General features: G+C 47.6%; 1 long non-coding RNA gene across 4 annotated transcripts; it reads left to right on the top strand.

The window, feature by feature from the left end:
- Nucleotides 1-9,228: 9,228 nt before the first annotated feature.
- Nucleotides 9,229-22,951, top strand: LOC148098028 (uncharacterized). 4 transcript variants are annotated; one of them, XR_015716649.1, is made up of 5 exons: nucleotides 9,229-9,401; nucleotides 11,565-11,892; nucleotides 12,344-12,476; nucleotides 21,753-21,817; nucleotides 22,667-22,951. It is a non-coding gene; the product is annotated as an uncharacterized LOC148098028 (long non-coding RNA). The 4 variants fall into 4 exon arrangements; XR_015716651.1 differs by lacking the exon at nucleotides 21,753-21,817 and having other exon boundaries at nucleotides 11,568-11,892; XR_015716648.1 differs by lacking the exon at nucleotides 21,753-21,817.
- The last annotated feature ends 3,094 nt before the right edge of the window (nucleotides 22,952-26,045 follow it).

Below are 26,045 nucleotides of genomic sequence, written 5' to 3'. Positions count from 1 at the left end.
AACGGGTTGGTGGTGTACCTGGGGCTTCTGTTTAGGACTACGCTTCCTCCTCACCGTTACCCAGCCTTTCCCCAGCTGCTTGGGGTCTGCCGGGGAACAGCTAGCGGGGCCTACGCTATCTTCGGCTGCACCAGCTACAGGGGCCTGGCTAGCTAAGGGTGAGTGCAAGGTGCGAAGCCGAGTCTCCAGATCAGTAATCCTGGCCTCCAGAGCTGCAAATATGCTACATTTGTTACAGATATCATTACCGCTAAAGGAGGCCGAGGAGTAACTAAACATCTGACACAATGAGCAAGAAAGTGCAGAAGGGACAGGTGAAGTAGCCATGGTGCTAACGGGTCGGCTACGAGCTAAGCTAGCGAAACAGTACAGAGACAGTGAGTGACAGTGAGTGAATACTTTGGCTATAAATTAGGTAGTGAGTACACAGAAAGTGTGCTTCGGATGAAGCACGTGAAGATTATACTGTGAAAAAAAGAATGTATTTAGAAGTTGCTAATTAAACTGCTAAGCAAATAAGCTACTCAGAAACACCACTGTGTTTGAGCAGGAACAGGAAGTGATACTATACCACAGAGCGAGCGAACACCAAGTGACAGCGCCCAGGGTTTCTGAGGGTGTCCGCTCCCCAGGCTCCGAAAGCCTTGCCAGCCCTTGTGATCGGGTGGCACCTCCCACCAGGCGTGTGAAATAAAGAAGGAAAAACCCGGACCGTGCACTTGGCCACCCTTTGTGCGGGTGTCCGCTACCCAGGCTCCGGAAGCCTTGCCAGCCCTTGTGATCGGGTGGCACCTCCCACCAGGCGTGTGAAATAAAGAAGGAAAAACCCGGACCGTGCACTTGGCCACCCTTTGTGCGGGTGTCCGCTACCCAGGCTCTGAAAGCCTTGCCAGCCCTTGTGATCGGGTGGCACCACCCAACAAGCGTGTGAAAGAAAGAAGGAAAAACCCGGACCGTGCACTTGGCCTTCGTTTGTGCGGGTGTCATCTCCCCAGGCTCCGAAAGCCTTGCCAGCCCTTGTGATAGGGTGGCACCGCCCACCAGGCGTGTGAAAGAAAGAAGAAAAAACCCGGACCGGGCCGCCTGGCCACCCTTTGTGCGGGTGTCCGCTCCACAGGCTCCGGAAGCCTTGCCAGCCCTTGTGATCGGGTGGCACCGCCCACCAGGCGTGTGAAAGAAAGAATAAAAAACCCGGACCGGGCCGCCTGGCCACCCTTTGTGCGGGTGTCCGCTCCACAGGCTCCGGAAGCCTTGCCAGCCCTTGTGATTGGGTGGCACCGCCCACCAGGCGTGTGAAAGAAAGAATAAAAAACCCGGACCGGGCGGCCTGGCCACCCTTTGTGCGGGTGTCCGCTCCACAGGCTCCGGAAGCCTTGCCAGCCCTTGTGATCGGGTGGCACCGCCCGCCAGGCATTTGACAGAAAGAAGAAAAGAAGAAAAAACCCGGACCGGGGCGCCTGGCCACTCTTTGTGCGGGTGTCCGATCCACAGGCTCCGAAAGCCTTGCCAGCCCTTGTGATCGGGTGGCACCGCCCACCAGGCGTGTGAAAGAAAGAAGAAAAAACCCGGACCGGGCCGCCTGGCCACCCTTTGTGCGGGTGTCCGCTCCCCAGGCTCCGAAAGCCTTGCCAGCCCTTGTGATAGGGTGGCACCTCCCAACAGGCGTGTGAAAGAAAGAAGAAAAAACCCGGACCGGGCCGCCTGGCCACCCTTTGTGCGGGTGTCCGCTCCACAGGCTCCGGAAGCCTTGCCAGCCCTTGTGATCGGGTGGCACCGCCCACCAGGCGTGTGAAAGAAAGAAGAAAAAACCCGGACCGGGCCGCCTGGCCACCCTTTCTGAGGGTGTCCGCTCCCCAGGCTCCGAAAGCCTTGTCAGCCCTTGTGATCGGGTGGCACCTCCCACCAGGCGTGTGAAAGAAAGAAGGAAAAACCCGGACCGGGCCTTTGGCCACCCTTTGTGCGGGTGTCCGCTCCACAGGCTCCGGAAGCCTTGCCAGCCCTTGTGATCGGGTGGCACCGCCCACCAGGCGTGTGAAAGAAAGAAGAAAAAACCCGGACCGGGCCGCCTGGCCACCCTTTGTGCGGGTGTCCGTTCCCCAGGCTCCGAAAGCCTTGTCAGCCCTTGTGATCGGGTGGCACCTCCCACCAGGCGTGTGAAAGAAAGAAGAAAAAACCCGGACCGGGCCGCCTGGCAACCCTTGTGCGGGTGTCCGCTCCACAGGCTCCGAAAGCCTTGCCAGCCCTTGTGATCGGGTGGCACCGCCCACCAGGCGTGTGAAAGAAAGAAGAAAAAACCCGGACCGGGCCGCCTGGCCACCCTTTGTGCGGGTGTCCGCTCCCCAGGCTCCGAAAGCCTTGCCAGCCCTTGTGATCGGGTGGCACCGCCCACCAGGCGTTTAAAAGAAAGAAGAAAAAACCCGGACCGGGCCGCCTGGCCACCCTTTGTGAGGGTGTCCGCTCCAAAGGCTCCGAAAGCCTTGCCAGCCCTTGTGATCGGGTGGCACCGCCCACCAGGCGTGTGAAAGAAAGAAGAAAAAATCCGGACAGGGCCGCCTGGCCACCCTTTGTGCGGGTGTCCGCTCCCCAGGCTCCGAAAGCCTTGCCAGCCCTTGTGATCGGGTGGCACCTCCCACCAGGCGTGTGAAAGAAAGAAGAAAAAACCCGGACCGGGCCGCCTGGCCACCCTTTTTGCGGATGTCCGCTCCCCAGGCTCCGAAAGCCTTGCCAGCCCTTGTGATCGGGTGGCACCTCCAACCAGGCGTGTGAAAGAAAGAAGAAAAAACCCGGACAGGGCCGCCTGGCCACCCTTTCTGAGGGTGTCCGCTCCCCAGGCTCCGAAAGCCTTGCCAGCCCTTGTGATCGGGTGGCACCTCCCACCAGGCGTGTGAAAGAAAGAAGGAAAAACCCGGACCGGGCCGCTTGGCCACCCTTTGTGCGGGTGTCCGCTCCACAGGCTCCGGAAGCCTTGCCAGCCCTTGTGATCGGGTGGCACCTCCCACCAGGCGTGTGAAATAAAGAAGGAAAAACCCGGACCGTGCACTTGGCCACCCTTTGTGCGGGTGTCCGCTACCCAGGCTCTGAAAGCCTTGCCAGCCCTTGTGATCGAGTGGCACCACCCAACAAGCGTGTGAAAGAAAGAAGGAAAAACCCGGACCGTGCACTTGGCCACCGTTTGTGCGGGTGTCATCTCCCCAGGCTCCGAAAGCCTTGCCAGCCCTTGTTATAGGGTGGCACCGCCCACCAGGCGTGTGAAAGAAAGAAGAAAAAACCCGGACCGGGCCGCCTGGCCACCCTTTGTGCGGGTGTCCGCTCCACAGGCTCCGGAAGCCTTGCCAGCCCTTGTGATCGGGTGGCACCGCCCACCAGGCGTGTGAAAGAAAGAATAAAAAACCCGGACCGGGCCGCCTGGCCACCCTTTGTGCGGGTGTCCGCTTCACAGGCTACGGAAGCCTTGCCAGCCCTTGTGATCGGGTGGCACCGCCCACCAGGCGTGTGAAAGAAAGAATAAAAAACCCGGACCGGGCGGCCTGGCCACCCTTTGTGCGGGTGTCCGCTCCACAGGCTCCGGAAGCCTTGCCAGCCCTTGTGATCGGGTGGCACCGCCCGCCAGGCGTTTGACAGAAAGAAGAAAAGAAGAAAAAACCCGGACCAGGCCGCCTGGCCACTCTTTGTGCGGGTGTCCGATCCACAGGCTCCGAAAGCCTTGCCAGCCCTTGTGATCGGGTGGCACCGCCCACCAGGCGTGTGAAAGAAAGAAGAAAAAACCCGGACCGGGCCGCCTGGCCACCCTTTGTGCGGGTGTCATCTCCCCAGGCTCCGAAATCCTTGCCAGCCCTTGTGATAGGGTGGCACCGCCCACCAGGCGTGTGAAAGAAAGAAGAAAAAACCCGGACCGGGCCGCCTGGCCACCCTTTGTGCGGGTGTCCGCTCCACAGGCTCCGGAAGCCTTGCCAGCCCTTGTGATCGGGTGGCACCGCCCACCAGGCATGTGAAAGAAAGAAGAAAAAACCCGGACCGGGCCGCCTGGCCACCCTTTCTGAGGGTGTCCGCTCCCCAGGCTCCGAAAGCCTTGTCAGCCCTTGTGATCGGGTGGTACCTCCCACCAGGCGTGTGAAAGAAAGAAGGAAAAACCCGGACCGGGCCGCTTGGCCACCCTTTGTGCGGGTGTCCGCTCCCCAGGCTCCGAAAGCCTTGCCAGCCCTTGTGATCGGGTGGCACCTCCCACCAGGCGTGTGAATTAAGAAGAAAAAACCTGGACCAGGCCGCCTGGCCACCCTTGTGCGGGTGTCCCTTCGCCAGGCTCCGAAAGCCTTGCCAGCCCTTGTGATCGGGTGGCACCGCCCGCCAGGCGTTTGACAGAAAGAAGAAAAGAAGAAAAAACCTGGACCGGGCCGCCTGGCCACTCTTTGTGCGGGTGTCCGATCCACAGGCTCCGAAAGCCTTGCCAGCCCTTGTGATCGGGTGGCACCGCCCACCAGGCGTGTGAAAGAAAGAAGAAAAAACCCGGACCGGGCCGCCTGGCCACCCTTTGTGCGGGTGTCCGCTCCACAGGCTCCGGAAGCCTTGCCAGCCCTTGTGATCAGGTGGCACCGCCCACCAGGCGTGTGAAAGAAAGAATAAAAAACCCGGACCGGGCCGCCTGGCCACCCTTTGTGCGGGTGTCCGCTCCACAGGCTCCGGAAGCCTTGCCAGCCCTTGTGATCGGGTGGCACCACCCACCAGGCGTGTGAAAGAAAGAAGAAAAAACCCGGACCGGGCCGCCTGGCCACCCTTTCTGAGGGTGTCCGCTCCCCAGGCTCCGAAAGCCTTGTCAGCCCTTGTGATCGGGTGGCACCTCCCTCCAGGCGTGTGAAAGAAAGAAGAAAAAACCCGGACCGGGCCGCCTGGCCACCCTTTGTGCGGGTGTCCGCTCCCCAAGCTCCGAAAGCCTTGCCAGCCCTTGTGATCGGGTGGCACCGCCCACCAGGCGTTTGAAAGAAAGAAGAAAAAACCCGGACCGGGCCGCCTGGCCACCCTTTGTGCGGGTGTCCGCTCCCCAGGCTCCGAAAGCCTTGCCAGCCCTTGTGATCGGGTGGCACCGCCCACCAGGCGTTTGAAAGAAAGAAGAAAAAACCCGGACCGGGCCGCCTGGCCACCCTTTGTGCGGGTGTCCGCTCCCCAGGCTCCGAAAGCCTTGCCAGCCCTTGTGATCGGGTGGCACCTCCCACCAGGCGTGTGAAAGAAAGAAGAAAAAACCCGGACCGGGCCGCCTTGCCACCCTTTGTGAGGGTGTCTGCTCCCCAGGCTCCGAAAGCCTTGCCAGCCCTTGTGATCGGGTGGCACCTCCCACCAGGCGTGTGAAAGAAAGAAGAAAAAATCCGGACCGGGCCGCCTTGCCACCCTTTGTGCGGGTGTCCGCTCCACAGGCTTTCACATACCTGGTGGCACCGCCCACCAGGCATGTGAAAGAAAGGAGAAAAAATCCGGACCGGGCCGCCTGGCCAACCTTTGTGCGGGTGTCCGCTCCCCAGGCTCCGAAAACCTTTGTCAGCCCTTGTGATCGGGTGGCACCTCCCACCAGGCGTGTGAAAGAAAGAAGAAAAAACCCGGACCGGGCCGCCTGGCCACCCTTTGTGAGGGTGTCTGCTCCCCAGGCTCCGAAAGCCTTGCCAGCCCTTGTGATCGGGTGGCACCTCCCACCAGGCGTGTGAAAGAAAGAAGAAAAAATCCGGACCGGGCCGCCTGGCCACCCTTTGTGAGGTTTTCCGCTCCACAGGCTCCGAAAGCCTTGCCAGCCCTTTTGATGGGGTGGCACCGCCCACCAGGCGTGTGAAAGAAAGAAGAAAAATCCCGGACCGGGCCGCCTGGCCACCCTTTGTGCGGGTGTCCGCTCCCCAGGCTCCGAAAGCCTTGCCAGCCCTTGTGATCGGGTGGCACCGCCCACCAGGCGTGTGAAAGAAAGAAGAAAAAATCCGGACCGGGCTGCCTGGCCACCCTTTGTGCGAGTGTCCGCTCCACAGGCTCCGAAAGCCTTGCCAGCCCTTGTGATCGGGTGGCACCGCCCACCAGGCGTGTGAAAGAAAGAAGAAAAGTCCCGGGCCGCCTGGCCACCCTTCGTGCGGGTGTCCGCTCCCCAGGCTCCGAAAGCCTTGCCAGCCCTTGTGATCGGGTGGCACCGCCCACCAGGCGTGTGAAAAAACGCCTTTGTGCGGGTGTCCGCTCCACAGGCTCCGAAAGCCTTGCCAGCCCTTGTGATCGGGTGGCACCTCCCACCAGGCGTGTGAAAGAAAGAAGAAAAAAACCGGACCGGGCCGCCTGGCCACCCTTTGTGCGGGTGTCTGCTCCCCAGGCTCCGAAAGCCTTGCCAGCCCTTGTGATAGGGTGGCACCACCCACCAGGCGTGTGAAAGAACGCCTTTGTGCGGGTGTCCGCTCCCCAGGCTCCGAAAGCCTTGCCAACCCTTGTGATCGGGTGGCACCGCCCACCAGGCGTGTGAAAGAAAGAAGAAAAATCCCGGGCCGCCTGGCCACCCTTTGTGCGGGTGTCCGCTCCCCAGGCTCCGAAAGCCTTGCCAGCCCTTGTGATCGGGTGGCACCGCCCACCAGGCGTGTGAAAAAACGCCTTTGTGCGGGTGTCCGCTCCACAGGCTCCGAAAGCCTTGCCAGCCCTAGTTATCGGGTGGCACCTCCCACCAGGCGTGTGAAAGAAAGAAGAAAAAATCCGGACCGGGCCGCCTGTCCACCCTTGTGTGGGTGTCAGCTCCCCAGGCTCCGAAAGCCTTGCCAGCCCTTGTGATCGGGTGGCACCGCCCACCAGGCGTGTGAAAGAAAGAAGAAAAAATCCGGACCGGGCCGCCTGGCCACCCTTTGTGCGGGTGTCCGCTCCCCAGGCTCCGAAAGCCTTGCCAGCCCTTGTGATCGGGTGGCACCGCCCACCAGGCGTGTGAAAGAAAGAAGAAAAAATCCGGACCGGGCCGCCTGGCCACCCTTTGTGCGGGTGTCCGCTCCCCAGGCTCCGAAAGCCTTGCCAGCCCTTGTGATCGGGTGGCACCGCCCACCAGGCGTGTGAAAGAAAGAAGAAAAAACCCGGACCGGGCCGCCTGGCCACCCTTTGTGCGGGTGTCCGCTCCCCAGGCTCCGAAAGCCTTGCCAGCCCTTGTGATCGGGTGGCACCGCCCACCAGGCGCGTGAAAGAAAGAAGAAAAAACCCGGACCGGGCCGTTGTCTTGCCCAAGGACACAACAACCGGGACTCTCCGAGCTGGGGCTCGAACCGGCAATCTTCCGATTACAAGGCGAACTCCCAACTCTTGAGCCACGATCGCCACAAAAGAAAGCAGAAAAAACCTGGACCAGGCCTCCTGGCCACGCTTTATATTGGTGGAACTCCCCCAGGCCTCACTGCCTTCCCCTTGCTTCTCAGAGAAACCCTCTACAGAAGAGTTTACAAAGACAAAACTTATGAGTTCTGAATGCCCTGGTGAGTCTCCACCTGTTACAGGTGGGTGCAGCCTGCACTGTCTCGAGACAGACCAGACCAGCTGCACCACAGACACTTCAAACCTTATCTCAAGACAAACACTGAAAGAACAACATAAAAAAGAAGAAAACAAACCCTAGAAACATGCCGGGTTACAGGAGACGGCAGCCGTGTAGAGGTTGAGTCTGTGTGAGTCTTTTTTCTGTTTATGAACAACAGAAAAAAGAAAGAAAACTTACCTTAGAAATCTGTAGGGTTGTTTTCTCTGAGACATGTTGGAATCTGTAAACAGTTACTCCGAAAAGCATCCAGATGTTTCAAAATACTTCTCTGGTGAATGTTTCAATTCTGCAAGCATAATTGCTGCAATTAATGGACTACAAGTCGTCACTTTTCACCCCTATTTATGGATTTAAGGATCAAAGGATCAAACTGGTGGTAAGATTCTAAATATATGTGATGTCATTATCCCGTAATGACATCACATATATAGGTTGTCACATTTATCAGTAAAGTTTCAATCACTATTTGAAATTTGTCAATTTCTTCATACCACTTCACAATCATGTGCTACTTTGTGTTAATCTATCATAGAAAAGGTCAATAAAAAAAACCATTTTGTTTGTGGCTGTAAGGTGACAAAATGTGTAAAAGTTCAAGAACTATGAATAAATTTTCAAGGCACCGTAACTTCAAATCACCACACAAGCACACATCAGTTCACATGCATGTACACATATGGAGTTAAAACATATGCGTACATGCAACTTCAAAAGTTAAAGTAGAGAAAGACTGCAAACCTTAGGAACAATATGGAATGAGTGATAATGTCAGCACCATTCCATGATTTGGAAATATTTGTTTCACTTTAAATCTGTTTTTTTTTTCTTAATTGCAAAAACTGTAAAATTTGAATGATCTTTTGTGTCACTTCAGTGTTCTGTCACTTCAATGACTCCCTTTTGTATCTTTGCTACACATTGGATATAATTTTTCTTACCACGATGATGCATGATCTTTACTCTCAAATCATTTTAATGACTTCTGAGGAAGTTGCCCCTTTGCTCCAAATTACTGTTTAATAGGCAGTTTGTTCTTTACTCTAGTTTGTTCCTTGATTGTAAAATCTGGTATTTTTGCAAATTTGGCTCAGGGGGACCTGAAAGCCAGGAGACAATTTATTGTATTGGCCACAAACAATCTAATAGAGGCCCATTTCCCATAAATATTAATAAAGATTTCTATCAGAGCAAAAATATCTCTCTCTCTCTCTTAAGTATTTGCTCCTAACCACGTCCTAACCTAGCAGTCATATATAACCTTTAATTAATCCTGCATTTTTTTGTCAAAGATATTTGTCACCCTGAAATTAATAGCTTAAAACGGCAACATATGAACAGATTCACTGAGTAATCAGAAAAGTTTAGCATGAATCTGGACATTAGATTTAAGCTTGAAGTTTTAACCTTATCAAATATCACTTGGTAGAAGCTCCTTACCGTTTGAAGAAATCTCTTCTCAATCTGCTGTCCTCTTTTGCTTACATCTTTTTTTTCCATCTGAGACTGACGTTATTCCATGTTAATTATTTTTTCTCCGTGAAAAACACAGCAGCTCATCTTATCCCGGGGTGCCAGGGCGTCGAGCTCCGGATCTCAGCAGAAAAATGCCAATAAAAGTTGCAGGATGATCCAGGTATCAGTGACATAGGTTCTCCTCCTCCGTGACGTCACAGTTGGAACACTGTTACGCCTCTGCGTAACCATGGTTACAGGGGACGCTTTGGAGCTCTGCTGCTCAGCAGCAAAAGATTTCAGGTTAAACTCTAAAACCAAATAAAATCAATATACTGTATATGAGTATAGTGTACCGCGTAAGCGTTCGTTTTCTGGAAGAGGCTGTAAAACGGACAGTTAAAATGTGACCGATGGCAGCCATGCTGAGGTGAGTTGTTGAGGATATGTCGAGCTGTCGATAAGCACGGCTGTTTTTGTGCTGTTATTCACTGTTAGCCTGTTTTGGCTGGCGTTACTGAAGTTGTTTTCAACTTGATGTCACATTGTTGAACTCTGATGATTAATGAATAAACTCTCGATGTGACGATGGTAGAATGTAATTGTAACCCTGTGTTCATTTAGTCGTTTGATACCGTTTAATATCCAGTCCATCTGTTTGGTGTTTTGTTTTTAACATGCCCTGGAATAATTTAAAGTTTTACAATGCCGGTGATTTACGACTCTTTCGCGCCAGTCAGCTGGGGAGTAAACTGTGGGGTTCTCAGAGGTAGCTCATGTGAGCCAGCAGTGACATCTGTACATGCAGTAGCCTTAAAATACTGATTATTTATTCTCCTGCTAGGTAAGAATTTGTGTTTTATACGTACATTGTTTCTTTCTATATGTTATCGTTTGGTTATGTTATGATGTGTGGTTAATGATGATTATTAGTGTGCTAATCGTGAATAAGCTAGTAAGCTTGAAAATTAGCAGCCATGTTAAGCTGATTTCGGTGATCAAGTTCGTGTGTCACTGTTTGGAATATAAACTCATATGGCTGGCACTACTTTCAAGATGTAAGCTAAAGGAGTGTGTTTTTAAAAAAAAGGTGCAAGAATGACCTAACTCAGTGAGCGATGTGTGTTCATTGTATAGTAAGTTGTAATTCATGTTGTGCATTTGAACGAAGCACTAACGCTTCGGAGTACGCGCAGTTCGCGTACTTCCTAGCACTTCTCGTACTAGGAAGTACGAGAAGTGCGGCAATGAGAGGCTTGTGAAATGGGACGGTCTGGCCGTCGTCGCGCTGCTCAGGTTGCCTAGCAACCACGATACTAACCCCGAGAAACGTTTCATACAGCATTGTTTGACAGAAATGAAGGAGAAAAATGTTTTGTTGTTCATTCATTATCTTTTTTATGACATCACTTTGATTAGCTGAGGCTGAGACCACAGGACTGCAAAAACATAATTGTTGGGCTTCATTTCTGTACTGAACAGTCATTTCAAGATTAGTTAGTAAATAACAATTAGCTAATGTTGTTCATGAGACTAAAGTCATCTCACTTTGGTAATGTAAATATAATATGGCCAATATTATATTTATTGTCAGATTATTATGATATATTACAGCAGTGAGCTTGAACTCTGTGTCAAAGATTCAAGTTGAAGTTATTTATATTTCCTATCACCTTAAATCTTCACTCAAAGACAAGTATCTTTGACAGTGTACAAACAGGAGGATTTAGTGTTTGTGTTATTACGAGTGCTGAACAAGAAGAGTTCCAGATGGTACAGTGGACACATGTGTGACTGCTGTGATTAAAGCATCTTTCTTTCAGCTTAACGAGTGAACCGTCAGCTCGTTCAAACACACGTTAAAGTCCGTTTGGCTCGACACCACCGAACAGAGGCAGCAATATAACAGAGCTAACATTAACAGTGCAGTGAATCCTGCTTGTGCCGTGATATTCAGGACTGCAAACCGAGCAGCATCACTGACTTTCAGCTTGTTGTGTTTGTGGATATATGACTGACTTTAATTATCCACAAAATCATCACATTCTCTGTAAGATTAAGGTCGACTATTGAACGACGTATATTTAAAAGTAAAGGCTTTAAAACCAAGTTAGTTGTACACATCACTAATGTCACATAACTCTGCTGACATGTGGCCAACAGTCATGTTTTAATGTTCTTCATTATTAAACATTCGCACATAAATAAGTGACATAATATTCAGTAAACTTACTTTTGAAAGTTTACTCTTCGGCTGCTCCGCTTCTGCCCTCTGCCGTATTTCTCGGCAAAATTATCCACACCCACCACTGCGCTATGAATTGTGGGATATATGGGACCACGAAGTGTACAGCGGACCACACTTCAAATTTGGGGAAATCGACGGCGCATTTGGAGTACACTTCAAATTGGGACAGCCGTCGTCACGTCGCTGTGACGTAATAGGTTTCAAAATGCGTACTCAGCAGCGTGCGGTCGCTGGATTGGGACACAGCCAAGGTCTGTAGCTGTGTCAGAGCAAGCTTGTGTGAGCCAGCGGTGATATCTGTACACGCAGTACCTTTAAAATACTCATGTGTCATTCTCCTGCTAGCAGTGGAGGAGACTTCTGCTGAGGAAGAGGCCCTGCTGTCCTGCCGTCTTACTGGTGCCATTGAGGGATCAGCGGCTGCTATATATTCTTCTCGACCTCGAGTATTTGGACTGAAGGACTCACAGACACGTTTTATATTTAGCTCTATACATTTTAAAAAGATTTTTTAAAACTGTTTTCTTATTCACAAAGGCTGTATGGAGACATTTTGGTTATTGCCACAGACGCTTTCTCTTACTACGGATGGAGGATGTTGCGGTTTTACAACCCATGGACTGAGAAAGGACTCAATAAGTAATCTGTTCACATATTCCAGTGTTAAACACAAGTGAGTCTCAATTGAGTGAAGTGTTGGTAACTGATGCCAATATTTTTCTTCTTTCTCCCTGTTTAAATCCCATTCATATAAGGGAGCCTAATGTTATCCTGCTACAAACATATTCACCCAGTGCTATTTAAGTTTCCTGTAAACTACACATGTAAAGCGGATGTGAGAGAGGCTGTGACGAAGTCCTGGAGTTTTTAACGATGTACGTGCTCCAGTCCAGAAATGTGTATTATATTTACATTTTACATTACATTTAGCTCTTATGGCATGAACTTGCTCAGTGCATTATTATTGGCTTTTCTACAGTCTGATATTTGTTTAATAATTGATTGATACAGTGCATCAAATAAGTTGATAAATAAGATGTTAAAAACTTCATCATCATATCAAACATGATCGATTTGGAGCAAGTTTTTTTGGCACATGCTGACTGCATTCTAATTGTAACCAGAACAGGAGGCGAGAGCAGAGAACAAGAGTGCAGCAGTTTAGTGAAAGGAACAGGAAAGGTGAAGAAGAGGTGAGCATCCAAAAGACGAGCAAGAGGACAGTTTCAAAGGAGACATCACGGCACAATAAAAGCTGTAAGAGCAGAGATTCATTCATATTTTTACTTTTTTCTTTAGGTTTTACTCCCGCTGCTTACAATAAATCAAATATATAGTACAAACAAGAAAAACTCAAATTGCATTGTTGTTCAGTATGTTCAGAAACCAGTCTTACTTGTTATCATCTATCGTCCACCTGGGCCTTACACAGAGTTTCTGTCTGATTTCTCAGACTTTATATCTAATTTAGTTCTGAGCTCAGATAAAATAATTATTGTGGGTGATTTTAACATCCATGTTGATGCTAAAAATGACAGCCTCAACATGGCATTTAATCTGTTGTTAGACTCAATTGGTTTCTCTCAAAATGTAAAAGAACCCACCCACCACTTTAATCACACACTAGATCTTGTTTTAACATATGGCATAGAAACTGAACATTTAACAGTGTTTCCTGAAAACCCTCTCCTGTCTGATCATTTCTTGATAACATTTACATTTACAATAATTGATTACGCAGCAGTGGAGAGTGGACTTTATCAAAGTAGATGTCTTTCTGAAAGCGCTGTAACTAAGTTTAAGAATATAATCCAGCCACTGTTATCATCGTCAATGCCCTGTACCAACACAGAGCAGAGCAGCTATCTGAACGCTACCCCAACAGAGGTCGATTATCTTGTTAATAATTTCACCTCCTCACTACGTACGACTCTGGATACTGTAGCTCCAGTGAAAACTAAGGTCTCTAATCAGAAGTACCTGACCCCGTGGTATAATTCTCAAACACGTACCCTAAAGCAGATGACTCGTAATCTGGAGAGGAAATGGCGTGTCACAAATTTAGAGGATCATCATTTAGCCTGGAGAAATAGTTTGTTGCTTTATAAGAAAGCCCTCCGCAAAGCCAGAACAGCTTACTACTCATCACTGATTGAAGAAAATAAGAACAACCCCAGGTTTCTCTTCAGCACTGTAGCCAGGCTGACAAAAAGTCAGAGCTCTTTTGAGCCAACCATCCCTTTAACGTTAACTAGTGATGACTTCATGAACTTCTTCACAAATAAAATTTTTATCATTAGAGAAAAAATTACCAATAATCATCCCACAGATGTAATATTATCTACAGCTACTCTTAGTACCATTGATGTTAAGTTAGACTCTTTTTCTCCAATCGATCTTTCTGAGTTAACTTCAATAATTACTTCCTCCAAACCATCAACGTGTCTTTTAGACCCCATTCCTACAAAACTGCTCAAAGAAGTCCTGCCATTGATTAATTCTTCGATCTTATATATGATCAACCTATCTCTAATAATTGGCTATGTACCACAGGCCTTCAAGGTGGCTGCAGTTAAACCTTTACTCAAAAAGCCATCTCTAGACCCAGCAGTCTTAGCTAATTATAGGCCAATCTCCAACCTTCCTTTCATATCAAAGATCCTTGAAAGAGTAGTTGTCAAACAGCTAACAGATCATCTGCAGAGGAATGGTTTATTTGAAGAGTTTCAGTCAGGTTTCAGAGTTCATCACAGCACAGAAACAGCTTTAGTGAAGGTTACAAATGATCTTCTTATGGCCTTTGACAGTGGACTCATCTCTGTGCTTGTCCTTCTTGACCTTAGTGCAGCATTCGATACTGTTGACCATAATATCCTATTAGAGCGATTAGAACATGCTGTAGGTATTACAGGTATTGCACTGCAGTGGTTTGTATCATATCTATCTAATAGACTCCAATTTGTGCATGTAAATGGAGAGTCCTCTTCACACACTGAGGTTAATTATGGAGTTCCACAGGGTTCAGTGCTAGCACTAATTCTGTTTACATTATACATGCTTCCCCTAGGCAGCATCATTAGAAGACATAGCATACATTTTCACTGCTATGCAGATGACACCCAGCTCTATCTGTCCATGAAGCCAGATAACACACACCAATTAGTTAAATTGCAGGAATGTCTTAAAGACATAAAGACTTGGATGGCCACTAACTTTCTGCTTCTTAATTCAGATAAAACTGAGGTCATTGTACTCGGCGCTGAAAAGCTTAGAAATATGGTATCTAACCAGATTCTTACTCTGGATGGCATTACCTTGGCCTCCAGTAACACTGTGAGGAACCTTGGAGTCATTTTTGACCAGGATATGTCCTTCAACGCACACATTAAACAAATATGTAAGACTGCTTTCTTCCATTTGCGCAACATCTCTAAAATTAGAAATATCCTGTCTCAGAGTGACGCTGAAAAACTAGTTCATGCATTTATTACTTCCAGGCTGGACTACTGCAATTCATTATTATCAGGATGTCCAAAAAACTCACTGAAAAGCCTTCAGCTAATCCAAAATGCTGCAGCAAGAGTACTGACAGGGACTAGAAAGAGAGAGCAGATTTCTCCTGTTTTGGCTTCCTGTTAAATCCAGAATTGAATTCAAAATCCTGCTCCTCACATACAAGGTCTTAAATAATCAGGCCCCATCTTATCTTAATGACCTTGTAGTACCATATCACCCTATTAGAGCACTTCGCTCCCGCTCTGCAGGCCTACTTGTTGTTCCTAGAGTATTTAAAAGTAGAATGGGAGGGAGAGCCTTCAGTTTTCAGGCCCCTCTTCTGTGGAACCAGCTTCCAGTTTGGATTCGGGAGACAGACACTATCTCTACTTTTAAGATTAGGCTTAAAACTTTCCTTTTTGCTAAAGCATATAGTTAGGGCTGGACCAGGTGACCCTGAATCCTCCCTTAGTTATGCTGCAATAGATGTAGGCTGCCGGGGGATTCCCATGATGCACTGAGTTTTTCCTTTCCAGTCACCTTTGTCGCTCTCTATGTATTAACAGACCTCTTTGTGTTGAATCATATCTGTTATTAACCTCTGTCTCTCTTCCACAGCATGTCTTTTATCCTGTCTTCCTTCTCTCACCCCAACCGGTCGCAGCAGATGGCCCCGCCCCTCCCTGAGCCTGGTTCTGCCGGAGGTTTCTTCCTGTTGAAAGGGAGTTTTTCCTTCCCACTGTCGCCAAAGTGCTTGCTCATAGGGGGTCATATGATTGTTGGGTTTTTCTCTGTATCTATGAAGCGCCTTGAGGCGACATTTGTTGTGATTTGGCGCTTTTTTTTTTTTTTTTTTGCCTGTCCCATTTGGTTCTTTAGCTGTCAGAATTGTTGTCTGAAGACCAACAAGGATACCCAATGGATTTATTTTGCCAAATGGATCATCATGGCATTGCCGTATTGGTCCATTTGATCGACCTTTGTTTTTATTATTTATTTTATTTTCAGTTGTTACAGACGGGACAGACATGAGTGAGGGATAGGAAAGGGAGAAAGAAAGAGGAAGGAAAAGAAAAACAGAAGGGGAGAGGGACATTGAGAAAGGGGGGAAAAAAAAATATCTCCGGGATCACCTGTTGAGAGAAAAAGAATAGAAAACAAGCAAAAAAAACCAAAACAAAACAAAGCAACATACTATACACAACACCATCGCATTAATCTACCTAAGTGTAAACAGCAGTAAATACTAAATATTGAATGTTGTTGTGCAGCATGCAGGACAGACAGTGCACAATGTGCTTTGAAGTAGCAGCCAAGAAAGGTGTGATTTAAGTCTACAAACAGTGAACACCTGTGTGCACACCTGTGTGGATCGGCGCGCTTGTATTCAAATGGTTTCCCCATGTAATGGTCTGCAAGAGGATGTAGAGAGCCATAGCCCTGTCCCTCAGGGCATGAAGCAGGCATGGAGGAGATCCAGGCCCCAGACATCCAGAGGTCCCAGAGTGCAAGAGCCCAAGGAGGACCACCGGAGGGGCATCCGTGCCACCTTCATGGGAAGGGCTGAGGATACCCAGGCGAGGGGTCACCCAGTAGCCACCGGGCTGAAACTAGAGGGGGCTGCACCGGCGTGCCCGCCGGCTCCGCCGGCAGCCAGCTGTGCCAGAGTGAACCGAGCCGCAGGCACAGAGGCCGGAGGCCCGAGGGCCCTCCGTGCCCCGGAAGAGGCCCGACTGAGCAGCAGGCGCCAGGCCCCGCCAAGTAGCCACCGGGAGTGAGCTGGCACATGACCTGAGCGCCCAGCCCCGGACACCAAGAACCAACAATGCACCGACCCCTGAGGGCATCAGTCACCGGCAGGGAGTGTGGTGAGGGGAGATAGGCCTCCACACTTGGAGGGCCTGGGAGTTCCCAGAGAGGTGGAGTCTAAGACCCGACCTGACATATAGACACAGACAAACAGGCACACACAGACACAGACATGCATTCCCACCCTCATGCACACATATACAAACACTCAGCACTTACCCAACGTAGGAATAAACGTAAATGGACATGTACACACAATCACACTCCCCAAACATACTCTATACCCCGGGTCCAGGTATCCTCGCCCCCAGAGGGGGAAACGGCACCCAGACCCAAGAGATGTTACCCTTCCCTCCGGGGTGGAGGCTAGCAGACCGCCCCAGGCTCCGCAGCAGCAGGGAGGCCAATCGGACAGCCAGCATCTCTTCCCAGCCCCCCCGCCCCGATGGCTAGCAGAGAACGGGGGTGTGTTAAGACCCCATACCCTCCTCCTCCCGCTCAAGTGTAGTGTTGCTGCGTGTTGCTCTAAAGTGTGTTTAAAACAAGGGAGAGCATGGTGCTGCTGCCAGAGAGCAGCAGGTGTTAGCACGGCCCCTCCCGAGAACCCTCAATGTCTACATGGATTTAAAATTGAGAGGTGGGCACCGGCGCCAGAGGTAGGTTTGAATACACAGACCGTCTACTGGACGCCGTTAACGTGCCCACCCTCAAGGCCCTATATATATATATATATATATATATGTGTGTGTGTGTGTGTTATGAGAGTGTAAGTAATGTGGATGTCTAAGTTGTGAGATAAAATTGAGGCACAGGTGGCCAGAAGAGGACAGAGGGGGGGGGGAATGTCTCCCCTGCACCCTGGTGACACACCCGCACCCCAAAGCCCTACCTGTGTGGGTGGGTGTGGTGGAGCGGGAAGAGGGAGGCAGCCGGGGATGGGGAGGAAAAGAAGGGAGGGGAGGGTGTCCCTCCCTAGGGCCAGCTCCCCCGCTGACCCCAATAGGCACCCCCGTCCTCTGGTATCCACCAAGGCAAGGGAGCCCAGGCCCATCCAGACCGGGGCCTACGGCAGCAGCACCGCCAAGCCCCACAGGACCCGGGGCAGCCCACCCTACCCCACCGCAGAGGAAACTGTACCCACCCCAACATTCAATCATCTCCCAGACTACACAAGACACAGACACCCAGGTTAAGTTTATTCTCCACCTCTCCTATGTCTCTCCCCCACCTGCAGAGTGGACTCCTGCAAAGATGGAACAACCTCCCTGCCAGTTGAAGAGCCCCCCGGTTAGGCCGATGCACAAGAGGCCCCCTGCGCCAGGGCTGAGCCCACAACCTCGGCGACACACCGACGAGGACCGAAGCCCCCAAGGCCCAGCCAGAGCCCCAGCACGGAGGCGAAGCACCCCCGAACCCCAAACCCCGACGCCCGCCCCGGATCCACTCAGGGGCAGCCAGGCCACCAGGCCAGTAACCTACGTCCGCCAGCACAGACCATCCTCCAGCCCCGCTGCACGCGGCCACGAGGAGAACAACCTCTGAGAGCGACCAGAGCCACTAACCAGGTTATGAACACAACCCCCGGGTTAAGCCCTCCAGGGATAACGTCTCTAGGGGTCCTCCAGGTGCCCTAAGCCCATCCCAACCTCCACATCAACCACAATAGCCAAGGCGGGACCAAACCACGACCCCCCAACCCCGCTAGGTGATGGAGCCGATCAAAGGAGCCCAGAGGGATTGATCTAATGTGGTGGCAGAGGCTATATCGAGGCTAATGTGATCTATTAGATAGTTTCTATATTGGCTAGAATTAAGATTATTTTTATTTTTCCAGTTCATGAGGACCGTTTTCTTGGCGATGCATAGGGCAGTAAAAACCATGTGGACTGTATTAGTTTCTGTAGTGACATCATCCAAATTTCCCAACAAGCATACTAAAGGGGAGGTTGGAATTTTACATTTCAGACACTTTGATAAGTCTTCACATATCTCGTGCCAAAACTTCTGCACTGGTGGACAGAACCAAAGAGCGTGGATGTAATTGTCTGGTGTATTGCCTTGACAGTGTGAGCAGTTGTTGGCGGATGTAAAGCCCATCTTGAACATTCGATGACCTGTATAGTGCACTCTATGCAGTATTTTGTATTGTATTAATTGCAGATTGGGATTTTTAATCAATTTAAAGGTTTTTAAGCACATCTGAGACCAGATGTTTTGGTCTAAGCTGACTGATAAATCTGCTTCCCACTTTGCAATAGGAAGGGATATTGATTCATCTATTTTAGAAAGTGTTCTGTATATTTTAGATAATAGTTTGGGGGATTTAAGAGTAAGAAATTGAACCACACTTGGTGGTGTTTGTAATTCAACTTGACTGAGGTTAAATTTCTTTTTTACTATGGATTTAATTTGTTGATATTCTAAAAATCTTTTCTTGTTGATCCCATATTGTGTAACTAGTCTGTCAAATGGAATAAATTCTGTTCCCTCTAATATATGTTCTAAGTATTTAATTCCTTTACAACTCCATTCTGGGAAATTAATCTTATTATTGTTTTGTAATATGTCAGGGTTATTCCAGATAGGTGTACGTTTGCATGGGATTAATGAAGACTCCGTTATTTTTAGAAACTCCCACCATGCTGTCAGAGAAAAGCTGATGTTGATGCTTTTAAAGCATTCATGTCTTTTGATGTTTGAGCTAATAAATGGTAGGTCTGAAATCTCTAGATCATTGCATAGTGCCTGTTCAACATCTAGCCAGGGCTCATCTAAGAGGGTACATTTTAACCATTCTGAGATGAACTGAAGCCTGTTGGCTAAGAAGTATTGGTGAAAATTAGGCAGATCTAATCCTCCTCTATCCTTGGTTCTTTGTAGTGTTTTTAAGCTGATACGCGGGGGTTTATCTTTCCAAAGGAATTTAGAAATATGTGAATCCAGAGATCTGAACCAATCTTGTGATGGTTTGTTGGGGATCATTAAAAATAAGTAATTTATTTTTGGCAAGATCATCATTTTTATAGTGGCGACCCTTCCCATGAGTGATATGGGTAGAGATTTCCATCTAGTCAGATCGCCTTCTACTTTCTTTAGAAGTGGGATGTGGTTTAATTTAATTAAGTCTGAAAGCTTAGGAGAAATATTAATACCTAAATATTTAATATTTCCAGATTGTAGTGGGGCAGAAGATGAATTATGGAAGGAGAAGTTAATGGGAAGAACTGTAGATTTTGGCCAATTAATTGAATAATCTGAAACTCTTGAAAACCAGTTTATTAGAGTAATTACCTCAGAGAGGTTGATTTGTGAGTTTTGCAGAAAAAGCAACACATCATCCGCATAGAGACTGATTTTATGTTCTACGTTCTTACATTTTATGCCCTTAATTGTTGTAGCCTGTCTAAATGCTGCTGCTAGAGGTTCGATAAAAATTGCAAAAAGTGAAGGGGAGAGTGGGCATCCCTGTCTGGTGCCCCTCATGAGACAAAAGCTGGAGGATGTCTGGTCATTTGTTCTGATACGAGCTGTTGGGGAATTGTATAATATTCTTATCCAATTTATGAAAGAGTTTCCAAAACCAAATTTGTGTAAAGTTGCAAATAAAAATTTCCAGTTAACTCTGTCAAATGCTTTTTCTGCATCTAGAGATAATATTATGGTTTCAATGTTTTTATTGTATGAGTAGTCTATTAAATTAAGTAATCTACGAGTGTTTGTTGAGGAGTGCCGACCTTTTATGAAACCAGTTTGGTCAGGATGAATTAAGAGGGGGGTTATTTTCTCTAATCTCTTTGAGAGAGCTTTGCAGATTATTTTAAGGTCTACATTTATAAGGGATATTGGACGATAACTTGAGGGAAATCAAGGGTCTTTTCCTGGTTTTAGCAGGAGATTAATGTTGGCAGAATTCATATTTGGTGGTAGTCTGCCATTTTTCTTGATTTCCTGCAACAATCTATGGAATACTGGTGCCAAAATTGTCCAGAATTCTTTGTAGAATTCTGCAGGAAAGCCGTCTGGACCTGGAGCCTTGTTATTGGGCATACTTACCAGGGCTTCCTGGAGTTCACCTGGCGTCAGTGGCGAATCCAGTGCCATTGCTTGACTGTCTAGTAATTTTGGAAGAGTTACGTTGTCAAGAAACAAATCAATTTCATTTTTAGACGGGTTTATTTGTGGTGAATATAAAGTTTCATAGAAATCCCTAAAAATGTTGTTTATTCTTCCAGGGTCATATATTGTGTTCCCCGATAAATCTTTAGTAGCACATATAGTTGTTTTTTCTTTATTTATTTTTAACTGGTTTGCTAGAAATCGACCTGATTTGTTACTGTGTTCAAAATTCTGCAAGCGAAGTCTTTGTACAAGGAATTGTGTTTTTCTATTAATAATTTCATTTAATTCTAGTTTTGTTTTGCATAGTTCAATTCCACCATCAGGTCGGGGTCTTTCTGTGTGGAGTTTGCATGTTCTCCCCGTGTTTGCGTGGGTTCCCTCCGGGTACTCTGGCTTCCTCCCACCGTCCAAAGACATGCAGCTTGTGGGGATAGGTTAATTGGATAACCCAAATTGCCACTAGGTGTGAATGTGCGAATGAATGTGAGTGCAAATGGTTGTCTGTCCCTGTGTGTTGGCCCTGCGACAGACTGGCGACCTGTCCAGGGTGTACCCCGCCTCTCGCCCTATGACAGCTGGGATAGGCTCCAGCGCCCCCCGCGACCCTGAAAAGGATAAGCGGAAGCGAATGGATGGATGAATTATAATTCTGTGACTTCAACCTTTAGCTAACGTATATAGTTTGACATTTTATATAAATGTGACTATAAAATATAGTCAATAATATTAAAAAGGTGCTGTTACTGAGTGAAACTTCCAAAGATTTCAGGTCTGGATTTAGCCCCAGTGTTTTAAGATCCTAGCAGCGCTCGTATTTATGGCCACATTTTTAAAAGAGACGAGCTTTCTGGGTGCTGACTCAGAGGGACCACTTTAGTTCATTGAAGCTTTAATGCCAGTTTAAGACAATAAACTGGACACGTTTCGAATCAAATTGATAATAACAGAGCGATGCTGGACATAAGCAGCTGTGTTAGTGTGACGCCCTGCATATTTGAAGGATTGCAATAAACTTCTGTTCTTACTGAATCTGTAACATTGCCTTGATCTGCCTGCATCATTTTTTAAATAGTTTATGTTGTTAAATGAGTTTTGTGTCACTGTGCACAGAGAAAAACTCACCTGATGTAGTGGTAATGCGTTATTCACCACTAGATGGAGACAACCTGGCACAGGTGTTTTCTCTACACACTAAATTTCACACTGAAAAGCATTGGTGGGAATTTTTGTTTACATAGTAAGCAAAAGAAAAAATGTCTTGAGGTCTTTCCAGTGTTTTCAAAATTGTGTTTTTCAGATACATGTCAAAATTTCATACAGACAAACACACACACAAAACAACAAAATATGTCAAATTACATGTCTCATTCATTTTTTGAGAATTTCACCACTTTTCGATTTCATGGAAAATAACTTGTGTTATTCATGACATGATATCATCTAAAATAACTTTGTCAGGCCAGTGAACAGCTGCCACATAAGTATAAATCTAAATCATGCAAGTGTAATATAGAAAAAAACACAAACAGTTGTGCTGTTTGTTCATAATAAATGGGTAGGGGTGTATAGTCAGTAAAAGCCACCAAGGCTTTGCAGAGCTCCAAACCACCTCTGCCACAGACAGAAGCATCAAAAATGTGCGCTGGGAGCTTCATGGCATGATTTCTACAGCCACACAAATCTATATGTATGTGGCCAAGAACCTTAGTCCATGTAGGGCATCTTAACACAGTTTACTTGTGTCAGTTAGTGGGAGGGCAGAGAGGGCAGCCTTTACATTATTTTATTGTAGAGTGACAGGAAGTGCCTATGAGCTTCTAATCAGGCAGAAGTATTGACAGAAGGAAATATTTCAAAATAAAATAAATAAATAAATAAATTTCAAAGGAAATACATTGATGAAAATCAAAGAAGAGAAAATGTATGTGATGTTCCATTTTCCTGATAACTGACTGGCTGTGATGACTCCTTCAAGTACTACATGCTACTTTGTCCTGCTAGTTAAGCCTGCTGTCTGTTCTCAGGCCTCCTCCTGTTTCACTGGCATAAATCCATCACCAGAGGGCTCCACTGACCTGCCTGCTGACATCAGAGCAAACCCCTGTGTCATGTGACCTGGCTGGAGTTGCAAAGCTGGACTCAGACCTGGCCCAGGCAAGTTCAAAGACAGTTGTGGTAGAGAGAGCAGGGAGTATAGTAGAGCACTGGAAGGATGAGGTGGAAACAGGAAGCGTGTAGATTCAGTGGATTTGGCGTCCTCCATCTGTCTCCATGCTCTCTTTACTGGCCTTCTAAAAATCACTTCTAAAAACTTCTCCTGTAGCTGCTTTTGTTTAAATGTTTATCATTTAGAATTCAACTTTACTGTCATACATGTCTAAATACACGGTAACAAAATACAGTTTGCATCTTATCAGTAAGTGCAATAAGAGCAAATATACAGATGTATCGGTGTGAGGTAAACAGATCTACAGAGTGCTATGAATATATCTACAGCAGTGGAAGCGTAGCTCTCTGAACAGACTACAATAGTGAACAGTGTAGGGTGACAGCTGTGGGGAAGAAGCTGTTCCTAAACCTGCTGATTTTAGTCTGAAGGCTCCTGTAGCGCCTTCTGGAGGGGAGGAGCTGGAGGCAGGATGAGAGGAGTCCCCGAGAATGATGCGTGCTTGGCATAGACATCTCTTCTTGTGGACATCCTCAATGGCAGGAAGTGGAGTCCCTGTGATGCGTTGGGCGGCTTTCACCACCTGCTGCAGTGCCTTGCGGTCAGCAACAGAACAGTTCCCATACCAGACTGTGACACAGTTGGTCAGGATGCTCTCTATCACACAGCGGTAGAAGTTAACCAGTATGTCAGTAGACAGGTGGTTCTTCTTCAGTATCGTAAAGAAAAAGCGCTGATGGGCCTTCTTGACCAGGCTGGAGGTGTTAGTTGACCAGGACAGATTCTCAGAGATGTGGGTCCCCTAGAACTTGAAGCTGGAGACCCATTCAACAGCTGTGCCATTTATGTAGATGGGGACATGGGGGTCTGTCTTCTCCCTCCTGAAGTCCACAATGAGCTCTTTGGTTTTGCTGGTACTCAGGAGCAGGTTATTGTCAGACCACACAGCTAGGTGCTTTACTCTTCCCTGTAGCAGACTCATCGTTGTCTCTGATGAGACAGTCACCGTGGTGTCATCTGCAGACTGGATGATGGAGTTGGATCCATACCCAGGTCTGCAGTCATAGAGGAACTCAGCACACAGCCCTGTGGAGTGCCAGTGTTGAGTGTGATGGTGGTAGAGCAGTTATGGCCTGACCTAACATGCTGGGGTCTGTTGGTCAGAAAGTCCATGATCCAGGTACAGATGGAGTTGCTGAGTCTAAGAGCCACAAGTTTGGTGATCAGCTTGGAGGGAATGACTGTACTGAATGCTGAGCTGAAGTCAACAAACAGCATTCTTACATAAGTATTGCATAAATATCTGAGTACACGTTGCAAGAAACTACATTCCCAGATCACATCCAGTGTGTGCTGGAAAATTTGCAACGATTCTACAAAAATGTTCCACGTGGTGTTTTTTTTTTCCTTCTGGTGATGATCCAGTGGAGCTCCAGTCACTACAGGCTCCCTTGTGGTGCCACAAAACGGACTGCAAACAAACTTGTGCGTCCATGACTGATCCTGCTGCTTCACTTCTGTATGAATTGATCTTTTCATGACTGTTCACTTTGGACAAGCAGGAAACAGAGGTGACGCTGACTTGTGGCTTCGCAGGATGATTCCCTTTAACAACAAGAGCACACAGTTTGTTTTAGGCCACCATGAATAGCTCACATTGTAAATCACAAAGAGCCAGTATATGATACTGTAGCTTCCAGTCACTGTGAAAGGATGGCTCATAGGAGGTGATCACACTCTGCTTCATTGGGTTTCAGTTCAGATTAAAGGACAACACATGGGAAAGAAAGAAACTGGGAACAAATGTTTGAAAAATATTTACTGTTAGAAAACATTCAGTGAACAATATCGATTTTTCTGTTTGGCAAACTTCAAATCTGAGTCTCCAAAAGCCAGTCAGACAGTAGAGTTGGTATAAACAGAGAGGAGATGAAGCTTCTTTTAGACAGAGGAAGGGAAATATTTAGATTCACTTAAAAGGATAATTCTCTCGTTTTTTAGCACTTTCCACTTTCGCTTTCTTGCCATTAAGCTATAATTAGCTTTAATTTCACTTAAAATACACGAACACAGAAAAGTAAGAGTGTGATTCTGGCGAAAGATAAAACCTAAAATGTAGCATTTTGAAAGGTCCCTGCTCACTGACCCCTCTGTCTCTTAACTGCTGTATATGTGCTGGATTATTTGGACTACATTGCATTGTACAGTTAGACTATGATTGTATCTGTGGGGCTTAAAACAATGACATGTGTTCACACACTCACAGTGGATTCATTTTCACGTCTTTAGGGCTGGTCTGGAGACATTAACTGGCTCTAGGTGACAGAAAGCGCTGTAAGGACTGAGAAAAAACAGGATTATTTTGGTGCAGATTATGGGATTTGTGTATATTATGTGTTGAGGTTTTCTCTTTGTGACTGAGGTCCTTACTGGCGGTGAAATTTGTATTGAGCGTGCAGTCCAGAGTGATCAGACACATATGTGCTGTTCCACAAACAGGATGTTTTTATTGTAGTCACTGCAGCAAGTGAGATCAGTGAGAAATGAACCAGGAGAGATGGAAGGAAAAGATCAAACAACAGATCCTAAAGTCAATGATACAATCTGAATGAGGAGAACGAAAGGCTAGCTGTGTGGAAGGCTGAGATACTCGTCATTTCTGAAGACGAGCAGCAGAGACAGTTCAGAGTATTTTCCCAAAAGTCTTGGGGATCATCGAGATGTTTTCTGGCTAAACTGAGAGCAGCCTTTGTTCCTTTTGCTCAGCAGGGTTTCTGTCTTACAGAGTAATTTAGCAGGTGGGGAACCCTAAAATCAGCTGTAGTGGCTCTTGTAGATTCACACAACTGAAATCAATAATATGTAAGCAGACACCCAGCTGTCCACTAAACCTGATTCTGCTCTTCCCCCATCCTCCCTCACCCTCTGCTTAGCTGAACTAAATTCATGGTTCTCTTCTAATTTTCTCAAACTCAATAGTAATAAATCCGAGCTCCTCTTGGTCGGCACTAAATCAACATTATCCAGAACCAACAGTTTCTCTGTTACTATCGATAACTCACCGGTCTTCATTTCTTCCTCTGTGAAAAGTTTGGGTGTCATCCTCAACAGTACTTTATCTTTCAATTCACACATTAATAATGTTACTCGGTCTGCATATTATCAATTACGCAACATTAATCGTCTCCGTCCTTTTCTCTCCCCACATGCCACTGCCCTTCTTGTCCACAGCCTTG

This window comes from Neolamprologus brichardi, chromosome 17 (assembly GCF_056152115.1).
Source record: "Neolamprologus brichardi isolate AB-2024 chromosome 17, ASM5615211v1, whole genome shotgun sequence".
Taxonomy (NCBI): domain Eukaryota; kingdom Metazoa; phylum Chordata; class Actinopteri; order Cichliformes; family Cichlidae; genus Neolamprologus; species Neolamprologus brichardi.
This window is presented reverse-complemented; position numbering and strand designations above follow the sequence as displayed.